Here is a 14,438-nt window from a genome sequence, read left to right as displayed (position 1 = left end):
TTTTGGTATTTAATTTTGTCATCATTTGATGGCACTTTATGTTGAACAGATAGAGAGCAAGGAGAGAGTGAAACGGATAATGACACATGACAAAGGTCAGACTTAAAGCCCCTAGGCCGACGGGGTGACCCAATTTATAGATATATTATAGACCAAACAATAACGCTATCCATTCAACCGTCCATCCGTTATACCGCTTAACCTTTGATCATCACAGAGGGGCCGGACCCAAGCCCAGCAACCAAACAATTGCAGATTATCCCCTAAAAAATGAATTGACAGATTAATTGATAATGAAAAGTTGTTAGCTGCCGCTATGCACTATTGGCATATAAAAACAAATATTATATCTCTCAGCAGTGCACAACAGAGAGTCACTATGTGAAGAACGTCTCTGATCAATCCCCTGCTCCTCTCTTTGGTGTATAAAACTCCCGCTGTGCAATTATGCACCATTTCAGCTGCGGCTGAGCCTCTGTCTTAAAAATAGCAACTAATGTCTCGTAGTTTGCTGCTCAAGCACGTCAGTCAGGCTGTAAATGGGTGAGAAAATACCAGAGGCAACAACAAACTGCAGAGTTGTTATCTCTTGCCCGCCGAGTGCAGCACTAAACAAAAGGCAGATGCCATTTTATCACCACCGCCAAGTGATGTCACCTCTCGCGGTCGCGACTGCTGCTTTGAAACCTGTGGACAGATTCTACAGGTGCAGCCCGTGTTGAATGTGGAGTCATTACAAGGCGTTTGGCCAGACATGTGAAAACTGCAATTTGCACACAACCCGCTATTTTGCTGTCATTTCGCTCCGGAGTAGTGAATAGAAATGTGAAAAATGCGTTTCTCCATCCTGCTTCTCTCTGTGTAGTTATTTACAGAGTCCGCCTGTAATACTGGGGAAATGATTGTGGAAAAGGTTCTGTAAAAAAGATTGAATGGTCAAAACAGGACGGATGATTGAAGATGATGGTAAGAGCGATGGTGATGAGGATGATAATAGTGAGGGTGATGACGGGAGTAATTACTGCGCATGGTGGTGGATGAAAAGAAAAGCAACTGTTGACAGTTCAGAGTGAGCCGTCAGCAAAATTGAGTAAAGCTGATTTGATGCCCATGGACGAGCCCTCAGCAGGAGGATCCAGGCTGAAAGCCCCACGCTGCCGCCTCTCACAGAAAATGGGAGTGAAAAGAAAGGGAACAATAACTCAGATGAGAACGGGGCGATTGAAGGAGGGATCCCAGAGACTAAGAGTTTGAAGAAGAGATAAGAAAAAGCGAAGACAAAAGCACTGAGACACACTACTGTGAAAATCACTGCTCGGCAAAAAACCCTCCCGTTTGATCCTGTTCCACATATCTGGCTATGAAATGATACTCATCAGTCGCCCCCCCCCCCCACCCCCTCCCCTCCCTTGAGACAAATTTTCCCCAAATCCCTAGACGCTGCTGTGAAGGCTTGCACACCCCATTTTGGTCTGAGCTGTGATTATTGGACTGGGGCTCTGCCATATCAAACTCTGGGCAGCTAAAGATCCCCCAGAGGGAAAGCAGAGAAAGAAATCTGTTCCACCACCCACCTGTGCAGGGCCAAGATAGGAACAAATCAAATGGCACCCTAGTGGACACCCATAAAAAGACGCCACCACAGGGCTTTATTTATTTATTTATTTCCCCCATAAACTGCAGTGACTCAACCCCAAACTGAGAGAAAAAACGAGCGTTTTTCTCCAGTCCAATTCTCCTTGTGCAGCCCGGTCTAAATCGCTCAGATGAGGTGAGCGTCCTCTCCTTATAGGCGACACGTGGGCCGTTTGAAGAAGAGCAGTTGTCATGCTGTGTGTGTGTCGCGGCTGATGAGGTCTGGGAAAGGTCCTGAGGACTGCAAGATCAGGAGTTTTCACACAATCGGCTTAGAGGTGTTGAGTTTCTCTACGGTTTTCCTGCTATCTCTCGTGTCTATACACTCTAATACACTCCAAGTCATAATATACACTCCAAGTCATAATATACACAGAATAGAGTGCATTTTCAAAAAAACACGTCGTGAGGGACTTTATCCCTTTATTCCTTTTGACATGGAGCAGAAACAATTAGGAGATATTCGATCAATTGAGCGAAGTGCTACGTTTGCTTGTTCAGATTTTTGCTGAATGAGGATTTGCAGTTTTTCCTGTTTTATATTATTGTTAAATAATTATATCTGAGTTTTGAACAACGCGTCTGAATCCGAGTTATTTTCTGACATTATACAAAGAAAAACAGCAAATCAATTAATCTAGAAAATAATTGATTATAATCAATAGTGGGAGAATATGTTAGTAATTGTTACTTCAATTTGAATATTCAGATTTATATTGTTACCTTAATGTGAAATTTTATCATCTGCTCAATTCCATATCCGTTAAAGCACACCCACACAGATAATGTTATTTGACACATGAAAAAAAAAATCTGTTTCATTGGATAAATAAGGGGCATGATCTCACCTTAAGTCACTTTTTTTTTACGACTTAAGTAAGCAGCTTGTTAATTGTGGGCCTTTGAATGTCATCGGGAGAGAGAGGGTGTTAGCTCAGAGCTGTCATGTTCGAATTGGACGTTTCTCTCAACTGCCAGTGTGACAACAAGAACTACAAGTAACTAAAAATAAATCCCAGAGTTGCAGTAAATTATAGTGTGTAAATCTTTCCAGCCAGGGGCATCACAATGTGTTTTTGTTTTTTTTCTCTACCAGATATTAGTTTGCAGTGTCTTCTTGACAAATGACAGCAACAGTGAGAGTTCTGTGTCAGAGTTGTCTGTGAGGCACTTGGGGAGAAAAAATCACAACAATTTTGACAGAAAATGAGTATTAAATAAATCTGACAGCAGCTCCGATGGATACATCAGCGGCACATTGGCAGAAGTGGGTAAACGTTGATTCAGCGAAGGATCTCAGGCAGTTATCTCATTCCTGCCCGTCATCCCTGTTGTCCAAGGTAATTCACTCTGTGGTAACAGTTAACCCTCGGCGCGGGTGATCGAACGCGTCTAATCTGGTGCAGAGCGGAGATCTATACATCTAATCAAGCACTGATCACTTTCTCAACGTTGACTGCGATCGGCTGGCATGTCATTTAGATTTGTAAAAACCGTGTTTGGTGTCCATCGATCAAAATGGTCACGCAACAGAACAGCTACTCGTTCTTTGGAAAATAATCAACAGGATCAGTTCAGAGCTTCAGTTAACTTCTTGTTCAGATAGTTAAAATCTTGCTGCACGTGTGTGCAGGACAAAATCTTAATCTTGATTTCTTTAAATGTTACAGCATTGCAGTTCCACCGGGAACACTTTACTTACTCTGGGAGATTTGGAAACTTTCTTCAGCCAGACAAGAGGTGCAATTGTGTACAAAGAATTGTGTAAAAAGTGAATTTAAACAAGCATGTAAGTGCATGGCGACAAAACTTCTGCAGCTTTGTTTTCTTTTCATTTACCGACTGTGGACAAGGGGAGGTTGAGGACGTGTCCGCACATTCCTCCGTGTTGCAGTAATCACAAACTCCCGGCCCTGGATTCGCAGAGAAATCGACGTGACATATTCTGACTTAAAGTTCTGTGATGTTTGCCGTTAATGACGCGTCGCATACCGCCGGGGCCAGCTGTCCCATCAGTCAAATGTGTTTCATACATGCACTCAAGCATCCAGATATACCAACATGCATCATGCATGCATTATGGGGCATCATACATCAGCTTGGCAATGAGCGGTGGAGGATTTCCTTACTACATTAGTCCCATCCCTGCTTTGATCAAGAAACTAATCTAACATTACTCAAGTTTCTGATCATCTGTGTGGTCCGCCCTTGTCTGCTAAACCTCCCCGACAACCTGTGTTGTTTCTGTACAGACCGAGTTACCCCAGCGGTTGAGAATGAACGGCTCTTGGCCGCCTGCACATTGTTTCATTGACTGCTATGCGGGAATATTTCGGCCTCTACAGTATAGTACAGCCACAGAACACGATAAACACGCTAAAGTTTTGTCTTCCCATTCCAACAAATCAATGCCAAACATAAAATATGACAACACCAGCGCTTTGGGGATTCTGGTTCACTCCTTTAACGTAGGTAGACTGAACACCCCCCCGCCCCCTCTTCTTCCAGTACTTGTGCTAAAGCATAACAAAACACATCTACCCTGGTGAAACAACATTTCCTTGAATGTTAAGAGTGTGCCTTTTCCTTCTTAACTGCTGCGCACACACACCCGACAGCTTGCATGTCTCCCATGATGAGACAGCAGACCTCAGCTGTGCGAAGAGGTGTTTGCTCAGAGCCATCACGTCTTGGCAGTGGAAGCAATTTGTGTAAGTGATACAATTTTAACCTGACGCCTCGATCTTACAGAGAACGCTTCCACTCGAGATCATGCAGCTCTCGGCTGTAAACGTTTGCTTTGGATATACACCCTTCTCATAAGATTGTCTTTCACGGCTACATAATGAATTTTCAGCCGAGGTGCGTTTGCAGGCATTAAGTGAATAACGGGAGGTATTGCTACCCGTTCATCCCATTCTTTTCAGGTGTCAATTAAAGTTCAAGTAGTTGGGGAGAAGTATAGTGTGGAAAAGTAAACAAGCTGTATTGAATTAAAAATAAAAAATTCATCAAAGCAAACGCTGCTATACAAACGGCAATAACCTGCGAAAACTTTGCTCGGCAGTTTCCCCTCGGCTGTGTGTCAACCTTTCAAAGTAACCTTTTCATCACTTTCCAGCAAATATTTTCTTTTTGACTAAATCCCAGTGATAAACTGCTGCCGTGTTCTGAAGTGAGCTGTTGGCAGCAGAGACAGTTTGTTCTCTCTGCATCAGATCGAGGATACTTTAAGGAAACAACTGTTTCCTGGCACAATCACACCCCAACTGGGCAGGCGGGTCCACTGATTTATCGTCAGCGCCCAGTTCACACTTGGAACACGGGTCGTCTGGCTCACTTCCCATACTCCTTGATAATATCCACCGTTTGTCAAAATGAGGCCCATGTTGCTCCAGTCATCTTTATCTGGGGTGTGATGAAAAAGCAACAAAGATTAACTTATATCCTGAATATTTTTTTTTTTGTCAAGCTGAAATTCAAATTAATTTAGTCCTAGTAAATCTATATATATCCTTAGTGTTTAAAGATGGATGACATATTCTCTACCAAAAGTGAGGCCAAAACATCTGGGTCTCCCCCTGGTGGCTGGCTGCAGTTTAGGTCATAAACATAGTAGCAGTTGGAAGTCGGACCTTTTTTTTTCCAGCCAAAGATGGTTTGGGTCATAAATCGGTTTGATAAAAACTTTGTTAAGTTTTAAACAGTTATTTGATGCTGGGTGAAACGTCATGATTGACAGCTGAGACCGACTCAGGAATGGTTGAGGTCGTGCTATCCACTGCTCTCGGAGTAGAACTTAACAGCTCAATGAGATCACAGCAGCACTAAATGGTAAAATAAATTATTTTAAATCTGTATTAAAGAATCATCTCTTAACCAAACAACTTTTTTTCCCCATTATTAATAAGAAGGGGCATAAGACGGCATTTAGTGCTGAATCAACAGTCCGAAATCACGCAATATTCAGTTTGTAATTATATTAAACAAAATAAATTTACATAGGAAGACAGGGGAAGCCCTTTCAAGATTTTGAGCTATATAAATGACTCAATTAATCCACAAACCATTTCAACTCTAACTAACAAACTCATACACACAATGGGATTTCAGTTTGACATGAATTATTGTTTTAAGTATTGATGCAAAAACTTAGGACATGAAATAAGAACTAGTTGGTAGAATAATTCGCCCCTTTTCCTAACTGCAATGCCAAACACTCAAACGAACGAAGCAGCCCTGTTTAGAAATCAGGTGTGAACCCTGAGTTAGACGGATGATATCACCAGGCCAGCGTCCCTTAATTGAAACCATCAGATCCCCAGGCTATCCCATTACACCAGTCTAGTTGGGGTTGCCAGGTCAGAGTAAGAGAAAGCTGCCATGCGTAATTTATAACAGTCTTACCCCACATAATCTATACATGCAAACTGTGAGGTTATGATGCAGCATACCCCACTTACCCATCTGCAGCCAATTTGGCCCCTTGCACAATCTGTCTTAAATCACACAAAGATCACAGTCCTCGCTGACCGGACTAAAGAGGAGGCAGAGGAGTCCGTTTTCATTTGAATTCCCTTCGAATCCCCCTCCTGGTAGATTTAAGGAGAAAAAAAGGAGACCATGGGCATTAGCTACCTGAACTAGTGATCCTCTTTAAAAGCCCACACCCTGTGATTTTCCTCCTGCAGCAGCAGCAAATTGCAAAGGAATGTGGCCCCAGCACCAGATCAATAAAACTTATTTGCAATTTAACAAGAACAGATGTTAGCAATCCTAATAGGTGTGCCCCGCTACATTTTAAGTGTGCTAACCGTGGATGTTTGTAAGTGTGTGTGTGTGTGTGTGTGTGTGTGTGCGTATGTGCGGCTGCTTCTGGATAACAAAAATCCATGAGCTTCAATCTGTACAGAGCCTGTTATCTTAGGCATCAAACATGTGAATCCCCACTATCTGTGAGATTATAGGGGCTTAATCACGGTGAAGATTAACCTTATCAGAAATCACACTTCTTCGCACAGTTTCAATTATGAGGACAAACTCGGTGTTGGGGACAGGGAGTTGGAGTCGCCTGGCACTGAAGATAGAAACCGATGATTGGTCTAAGTGAGCAGAGTTGTCTGCTAGCGGTGTTTCCAGCTGTGCTAACATCTTTATCTGGAAGATCAGCTTTAACAGGAGGAACACAGCTCAGTTTGAGGATCCGGCAACTTTCATCTCTGTGTCTTTGTGTCGATTGTGTTGCCCTGTTGATCCTTCATCAAAGTCTATATTACTTGGCTACAGGAGATGAATATTTGAACAAGTGTGAAACAGCTTCACAGTATCTTCAGGTGTTGTCACAGTTAGTGAAGTATTAATGTTTTGCAAGCATATGGTTAACAAATAGAAGCCCTAGTGTTTCCCATTAATAACCTAGCCAAAGTCCAATTTCTTGTAAATCTAGAATGACATATAACCATCTTCTGACGCCACTATCAGCAAGTTGACCCCATTGAAACAGGGAATACTTTAGTTTGTTTGTTGACTTCCTCAACTGAGATAGCAGTTGTATCGCACAAAGTTTAAAAGCAGAACACTGGCTGACCGACTCAAACGTAGCTGCTGGTAATGTTAGCATTAGCAAAAAAGATACTTCAAATGAGCTATATTTATCCCTCAGCAGTGGCAGTGAACAGAAACATGGACCTGCTGTTAAAAGCAAATTGGGTCCGGACATTTGCCCGAGTTTACCTTTCACATATGACACACGTAGCAGGAGATTGCCTGAGTCAGACGCATTCACACCAACACAGTGGATCTCACAAAGGGCAATAAAATGTATTTTAGTCACTGACCAAGTTCCACCATGACTCCCAGTCTTTACAGCCAAGAAACAGACTCTGAATGGTTTTTCTTACGGTTGGTTTGCTCCGACTACCAGCTCTCCAGTCACATCCGTCCAACCCAAACTTTTTCCTGTGAGGACTATTGGCTGTACGACAATGTCATGCAACTTCTGCCTTTGTTCTTAACAGGGTCGTAAAATTTGTTTGTTTAAGGTATTTACAGCACCATCAATTTTGTAATTTGTCTTGAGAGAACAGACTTCTGTGATTCTTTTCTCATGTGGTTTAAGTTCTGTTACAGATTTTTTCCCCCTATGGTCGTGACTGTGCACCAACTAGCTGTGGAATGGTAACGTAACAGATTCATACAGTCACATGGTGGACATTTTCTTTGTCTCCATTTCTGAATAATGCCTCAAGTGTACGTGTTTCTTTAACTTTATAGTCATAGTTTCATCATCATAATGTTCAATGTCTTGCATCAAGTGACTCATGTCTGTTACATTACCACATACAGTGATGATCAAGGTTCAGTGGAGCAGTTTCATAACAATGACTGTTCTGTAGCAGGTGATCTGACATGAGAGGAATTACATTTGTAAGTGGTCTGCTTTGTTAGACATTTACATCAACATCATTGTGTAAAAATCCCCAAGCTGCAAGTATTTTCAAAATCTCCTATGAAGTTGAATATTAACACTTTCACATTTGAATCATGTTTGAGGGAGCTTTTGAAACATGATGGTAGTTCTGAGATATTTATAGAAGATCCAAGTGGTAGATGTGTAATTAAATTAGTCCCAATGAAAAGCCCACTGCATTCCCCACAGTGACTGTTGGATTCCCTCCATCCATTCTTCCAAACTTTATTAGATCCAGTTGTTGTAAATTAGATTTAGAGATTCTTGCTCAGTGGATTCAAATCGTCTGCACTGGTAATGTTGAGATTTTCTTTAGAGGCATCCATCCAGCAATGACCTCACCGAGGGCAGGTTTGATATACGACTGGATCGGCATCGGCATGCAGGCACCGGAGCACATTTTAAACTTAGTGTGTAAACATTATCAAGGGAGGTGAGGCAGAGGAATGGGCTCACTAAGCCTTGTCTGACACCATTATCATGGCCATTGGTAACAGAGGAGGACACTATGTAAACAGCTTTCTCCCAGATGCCGATAAATCCAGAGCCATTACATGCAGGAGTGAGGTGTCGGTTTGCATTTGAACAGCAAGTTTCTATAGAAAATCTCACAAACACACACACTCTCTCATGTGTGCATACACACATGCACACACTCATTGTCGAAATGCATAAACACTCTTTCGAACGCCATAATAAAACACGCACACACACACACACACAAACATGCATGCATTGTGTGACAGAACAAACAAAGTACGGATATCTGCTTCTGTTGCTAGGATACCAGTTCTTCTGGCTCCAGAGTAAATCAGTGTGACTGGTGGCACAGACGGCTGTGAAAAATTAACACAAGCTGCGGCAACAAAGTAAAAGTAACTTTCCACGTAATGAAAAGGGAAACCACATTCAGTTTGGTTCCAGTTTAAAGGACAGGTCTTAAAACGGTCCGGTGCCCAAATGAACATTTAAAACTGGCTTTGCTTGTTGTCGCCATTCCTCCTGTTCATGGTGGCTAAATGCAAGCCAGTCTTAATGTGGACCGAGATGGGGGACAAAATTCACAGCTGTCCTTTCTATGTATATTTGTGCTGCAAATAACAACTATTTCATTATTGAATAGTTTTTCAATCTATAAAATAGTGAAAAGGGCACAGAATTTCCCAGAGCCCAAGGTCATGTTTTCAGATTTATGAAGCAGGAACCTGAAAATACACATTGTTTTTGGATGAAAAATGACTAAATCGTAAACCGATGATCATATGAGTTGCAAATTATTTCTCTGTCAGGCGACTAACCGTTGCAGCTGAAGTGAAAGGATAGTATGTAGAGAAAGAGTGTTTGCAGCAGGCAAAACCAGTGTCAGTGTTCATACCATAGACTTAAATAAAAATAGACGTAGTCAATGGTTCGGAAAACAAGTGACTATTAGTACCGTCCATCAGTTATTTCGTCTGAGGCGAACTTTCCTCATTTTTGCTTCTCTTCCACTTCACTTTCTTCTTCTATTGTCTAATGCTGTCTCAACTTCCTGCAAATGGTCCGACAGTCCAAACTATCTAAAAACACTGCAAACGAACCAAACCATGTTTCAGTCTGATCTGGACCGAGAGACCACCCTTTTGGTCAAATAGAATTTTTGGTTAGTTGGTCCAGACCCTGGTCCGAGACTCCTTTCACACCAGTTAATTTGGTGAATGGACTGTGTATATATATATATATATATATATATAACTCCTTTCTAGTCTTATTCACCACTCACAGTGCTTTACAGTGCAAGTCACATTCACCCACACACATTCATACAGCGCTGATATTTACTGTGCTTTTTCTGTCCCATTCATAAGAGCTGTCAGAGGCAATTTAGGGTTAAGTGTCTTCCCCAGGGACACATCGGCATGCGGACTGGGGGGGAGCAGAGATCGAACCGCCACTAACCGTCTCCACCGCCTACATTTGGTCTGGACTAAACAGAAAAGTCCAAAGGGTCCAGACCAATCAAGATAGGTGTGAAAGAGCCCTCGGGCAGACTTGAAAAACTGCGAACCCACCTTTTGATTGAGCGCTGGATGTTGTGTTGAACTCAACTTGTAAAATAGGAACAATGCAAACTGCACTGATGCACTGAGAGCGAATTCATGTCTGCTGTGACCCACGTCCACTCGCCCCGCACCTCCATCGTCAGACTGTTATTGAGCAATTATGGCCATTGATTTTCTCTCTTCTCAGCGAACCTCTCTATGACAGCTGGCCTTTGTAAGCGGCCTCACTGGACTCCTAACAGCTGCCCTCCGTGGCCACACCATTTGCTGGAAGATTTGGCCAATTTAACACACAATTCTTGCCCCGTCACCTCATGGTACAGCCATGCTCTTTAAAACAAGCATAATAACTTTTATACATCATCCACACTGTATTGAATATTGCTCTCCCTTTTTTCCCATCTTTGCTACTTGACCCGCCATTTCAACACATGCTGGGCTGACTAATTTTAAAGACACTGGCAGCACGTGTCCAAAATGTAAATCACTCAGAGCAGCTTCACTTTCATCTGTTGACAGAATCCTTTTCAGTTTTCAATCAAAATGTCATATAACCGATGTTCGACAATCCAAGGCTGTAATTAATCTTTGCACAATCTTCAGCGCTGCTCATCTGCATAGAAACAGCTTTTTGTTCCACTTGCACAATAATCGTTTGAAGCCGACCATGTTACACACTTTTCCTGCGTCCCTGCATGGAACTCGAACCAGCCTATGGACTCTTGAAGCGTTTCTTAGGATGTTCCCCTTTTTTAAAGGGGGTTCAATAAATTTGCCGTATTGCCTCCAAAAGTACCAACCGTTGGAAGACAAATTTAAGATAACTTTTCTTTGGGAAATATCTTTTCATAGCCAAACCACCAAACCACTGCCACACTGTTGACTACCACAATGCTTCTAGTTCACTCTGAATTTAGAGCTGCTACAGTTTATCAATTAACTACTAAATGAAGCGCCAACTATTTTGATAATCGATTCATCGGTTCAAGTAGTTTTTATGGAAAAATTTCTAATTTTCAAAATTCTCTAATTTCAGCTTATTAAATGTGAATATTTTCTGTTTTCTTTTTTTTCTTCTGTGACAGAAAAACTAAATATCTTTGGTGCGTGGACAAAACAAAACTTCATCTTGGGGTTTTGAAAACACGATCAGCATTCTATGGACCAAACAACTAATCTTGTCCAACTCCACCTGCCTGTAGATGCATATCAGCTCAAGATGCAATATTGAAAACAAACAAGAAAAAAACAGCTTTCAATTAACTCAGATATGAAGCAGCATTAAAGAGCTTGAGTTACAACAAAGCAGACAAGCATAAGATATTGCCTCATTCAATGTGTGAGTGTTTGAGTTGACCTCATGATTAATACAGGTCAGAAGTCTGTAGGCATTACTTTTCACCGGTGACAGCCTATTATTTATTTCATTACAATTCATTGTGTGTTTTTTAAAAAGTGAAACAACGGATGGATGAGTGGGTGAGCACAAAAAGTAAAGCGATTCAACAATGAGGGAAATTAAACATTCAAAATAGTCTCTCAACTCATCTATTCACAACAATCCAGTGCAGCAGGTCAAAGTCATGCCAGCACTCCAGCAGATGATTTGACTTGAACTTGCAAATATTAAGAATCCAGACAGGAAATGCAGCAACAAAGCAAATGAGGTCAACCACGACAACAACCACAAAAAACATGGTCAAGCTATTGAAAGAAACCCATATTTTTTCCGTATTAATATTCATATAAATTAGAGACAGCACTCAAATACAGTAAAAGAAGATGTGTCTTATTGGTCCAGTCTAATACTACAATTTGATGCTGGTTTGGAGTCACTGCGTCACATGACATGGAAGCTATTTTAAGAAAATCTGAATATTACCATATTAATATTCATATAAAGTACAGGCAGCGCTTAAATACAGTAAAAGAAGCTGGGTCTTATGAGTCCAGTCCAATACTACAATTTGAAGCTGGTTTGGAGTCACTGGTCACGTGACATGGAAGCTATTGAGAGAAAACCATAATTTTTGGGCCTGGAGTGAATATCCGACGAATATCCAACTTAAAACTAACTGGCTCAAAACAACAAACCGATGAGCAGTAGAGGCCAACAACCGACAGAACTGCAACAATTGAACACGTGCAACCGGTGCATGACGCAGCGGATTCGTCTTACCTGTGTGACGTGAGGCGGCGCTGAGGTGACCCGTGATGCTGCCTGATGAGAAACAGTCGGTCTTGGATCCAGTCGGCTCCCGTAGTGTCACGAGATGGGCGCGGGACGATACAAATGAAAGCCGTTCCTCTGTTTCCTCCATGATGGGTTCACAAACAAACACCAGGGGACAGTTGCGGCCGCTGAGCTCGGGGTGGAAGATGCTAATTAGCCGACGCGGCACCTGGGACCTGAACCACGCCGCAGGATTTGCGGTTATCGAGGTAACTTCACGGTTTAACTCCCGAGAAAAAGTTTTCAGTCCGATGACGCTGGTTCACTTCATATAAATAAATCACCACGGTAAATTCTACCGAAGCGCCAAACTACTGCGGTGCAGGTTGAGTTTGTGATTACGGATCAAAATCACCTGTTAACGGCTCAAAATACTGACCAATCAGATTACTGGGGGGGAGTCATCATTCTACAGGATCCTGACAGGGACAAAAGAGTTGGTAATTACAATCAAATTAATTTTTATAGCATGAAAAATGACACAGTTATACAAAGTGCTTCACTCAGAGCAAGATACCAAATCAATACAATTAACAGTCAAACAATAAAAAAATAAAAATAAAAAGGAAACAGCCCAGAATGCTCCCTGGTAGAAGTACATTGAGAAGGGACTTAAATACTGCAATTTTAATAATGATAATAATAATAAATAAGGAACTTTTCTCGGGGCCTTGACTGCAAAGTCCTTTTTCATTTTTTCAACCTGGTCCCTGTGATGGTGTGAAGAGTTTACACTAAATTGACAATTAATACATTTATTTCTGGATCCGTTTTACCGTTCATACGCTCCATGTGCCGCTCTGGTTTTACATAGAAACTTCTGACAAACAGAGTTAAGAGTATGTCACACTAAATAAACACATCACAACTATTGTAGCTTCATTTTAACTGAACAAAGATCCTTTGATTCCAGGCAGAGTCGTCCCTGACATTGTTGATGTTTTTAGTCTTTTTCCATCTCCGCAGCTCAGAATAACACAAGGAGGCTCTGTGACGATAATTGGAAATAAAAACTAAATCCTCTGATGAAAAATATCCAAACACTGCTTAAATATTTTCCATCATTATAAAGGGACATTTCAGTCAGATTGACCTCATCAGAAAAAAACTACTCTCTACTTTCCTCTGCTTTGGCAGCACAAACAGCCTGATCTTATTTTAACTATTTTTTAATCTGCATCACATGTTCATCATCAGACAAAAAAGGCAAAATACTCAGTGAGAAAAATTCCTGTACTGTACATTAGAAATGATGACCTAAAGATATGTGTGCAGTAGTGGGTAGTAAACACTGTGAGATTTTGGGTTGTTTTAATTTGTGAAAACAGTAGAAAAGAGAAATGTCCAGGTTTAGTGGGACACTTACATACAGAAGTGATCCATTGAGCATGTTAACAGTAACACTTTAACTGAAATTTTAAAAAAAAACCTCCAAAGACCTATTGCTATTTCACATGTTCCACGATGAACTTCATGTTTCTCCTCATCGGTAAAGAGGATTTGTTTGTGCGTGGAGACAGATCAGTAAAGTTGTGGTAGATGAAGATAAGATATTATTGACTGAGATACCCAACAGAGGGACACGCCACCAGAGGCCCATGTCTTTACAGCGGATGAATCAAGGAACATGCTGTATATAATACATAATAATGAGGCTTTTACCCAACAGGTGTTAACTTTGGAAATAAGCTTTTTTAACCTGTTTGTGTCATACTAATTTTATGCATAATATCTTTTTTAATTTTATTAAATCAGCTTTCAGCTCTGTTTCAAATGTCTGTTTTCTCTACTTTGGTAAATTTTTATATATTTTGTCATATGTCATGCAGGAGAAAGATCACAAAGGCCCTTGACTGATTGTTGCCCACCTGATGAAGCCTGAGCCAGATTCAGAGCCAGCTTCACTTAATAGAAGGTATGACCTTTATGGTCCTATGAAACACAGGGGCTTTTATCTTGATACATTAAATATGATACACAAATCAAATATCGTAAAAGTTAAAACATATCGTGGAGTGAATTTTACATGGTGCCATTTAAATTTGACGGAAGTCAGCTT

General features: G+C 41.2%; 1 long non-coding RNA gene across 3 annotated transcripts in view; it reads right to left on the bottom strand.

Moving 5' to 3' along the window:
• The window catches only part of LOC118319310, a 128,532-nt gene extending 116,073 nt beyond the window's left edge, over nt 1–12,459 (bottom strand). For 2 of the 3 annotated variants that reach the window (XR_004795946.2, XR_004795947.2), the window contains exon 1: nt 12,326–12,449. This is a non-coding gene — a long non-coding RNA (uncharacterized LOC118319310). Of the gene's footprint in view, nt 1–12,325 lie in introns of all 3 variants that reach the window. The other variant, XR_007031450.1, reaches the window with a different exon arrangement.
• Nucleotides 12,460–14,438: the final 1,979 nt, after the last annotated feature.

Source organism: Scophthalmus maximus, chromosome 9 (assembly GCF_022379125.1).
Source record: "Scophthalmus maximus strain ysfricsl-2021 chromosome 9, ASM2237912v1, whole genome shotgun sequence".
NCBI lineage: Eukaryota > Metazoa > Chordata > Actinopteri > Pleuronectiformes > Scophthalmidae > Scophthalmus > Scophthalmus maximus.
Note: the sequence above shows the minus strand (reverse complement) of the source record. Positions and strands in the feature narration are given on the sequence as shown.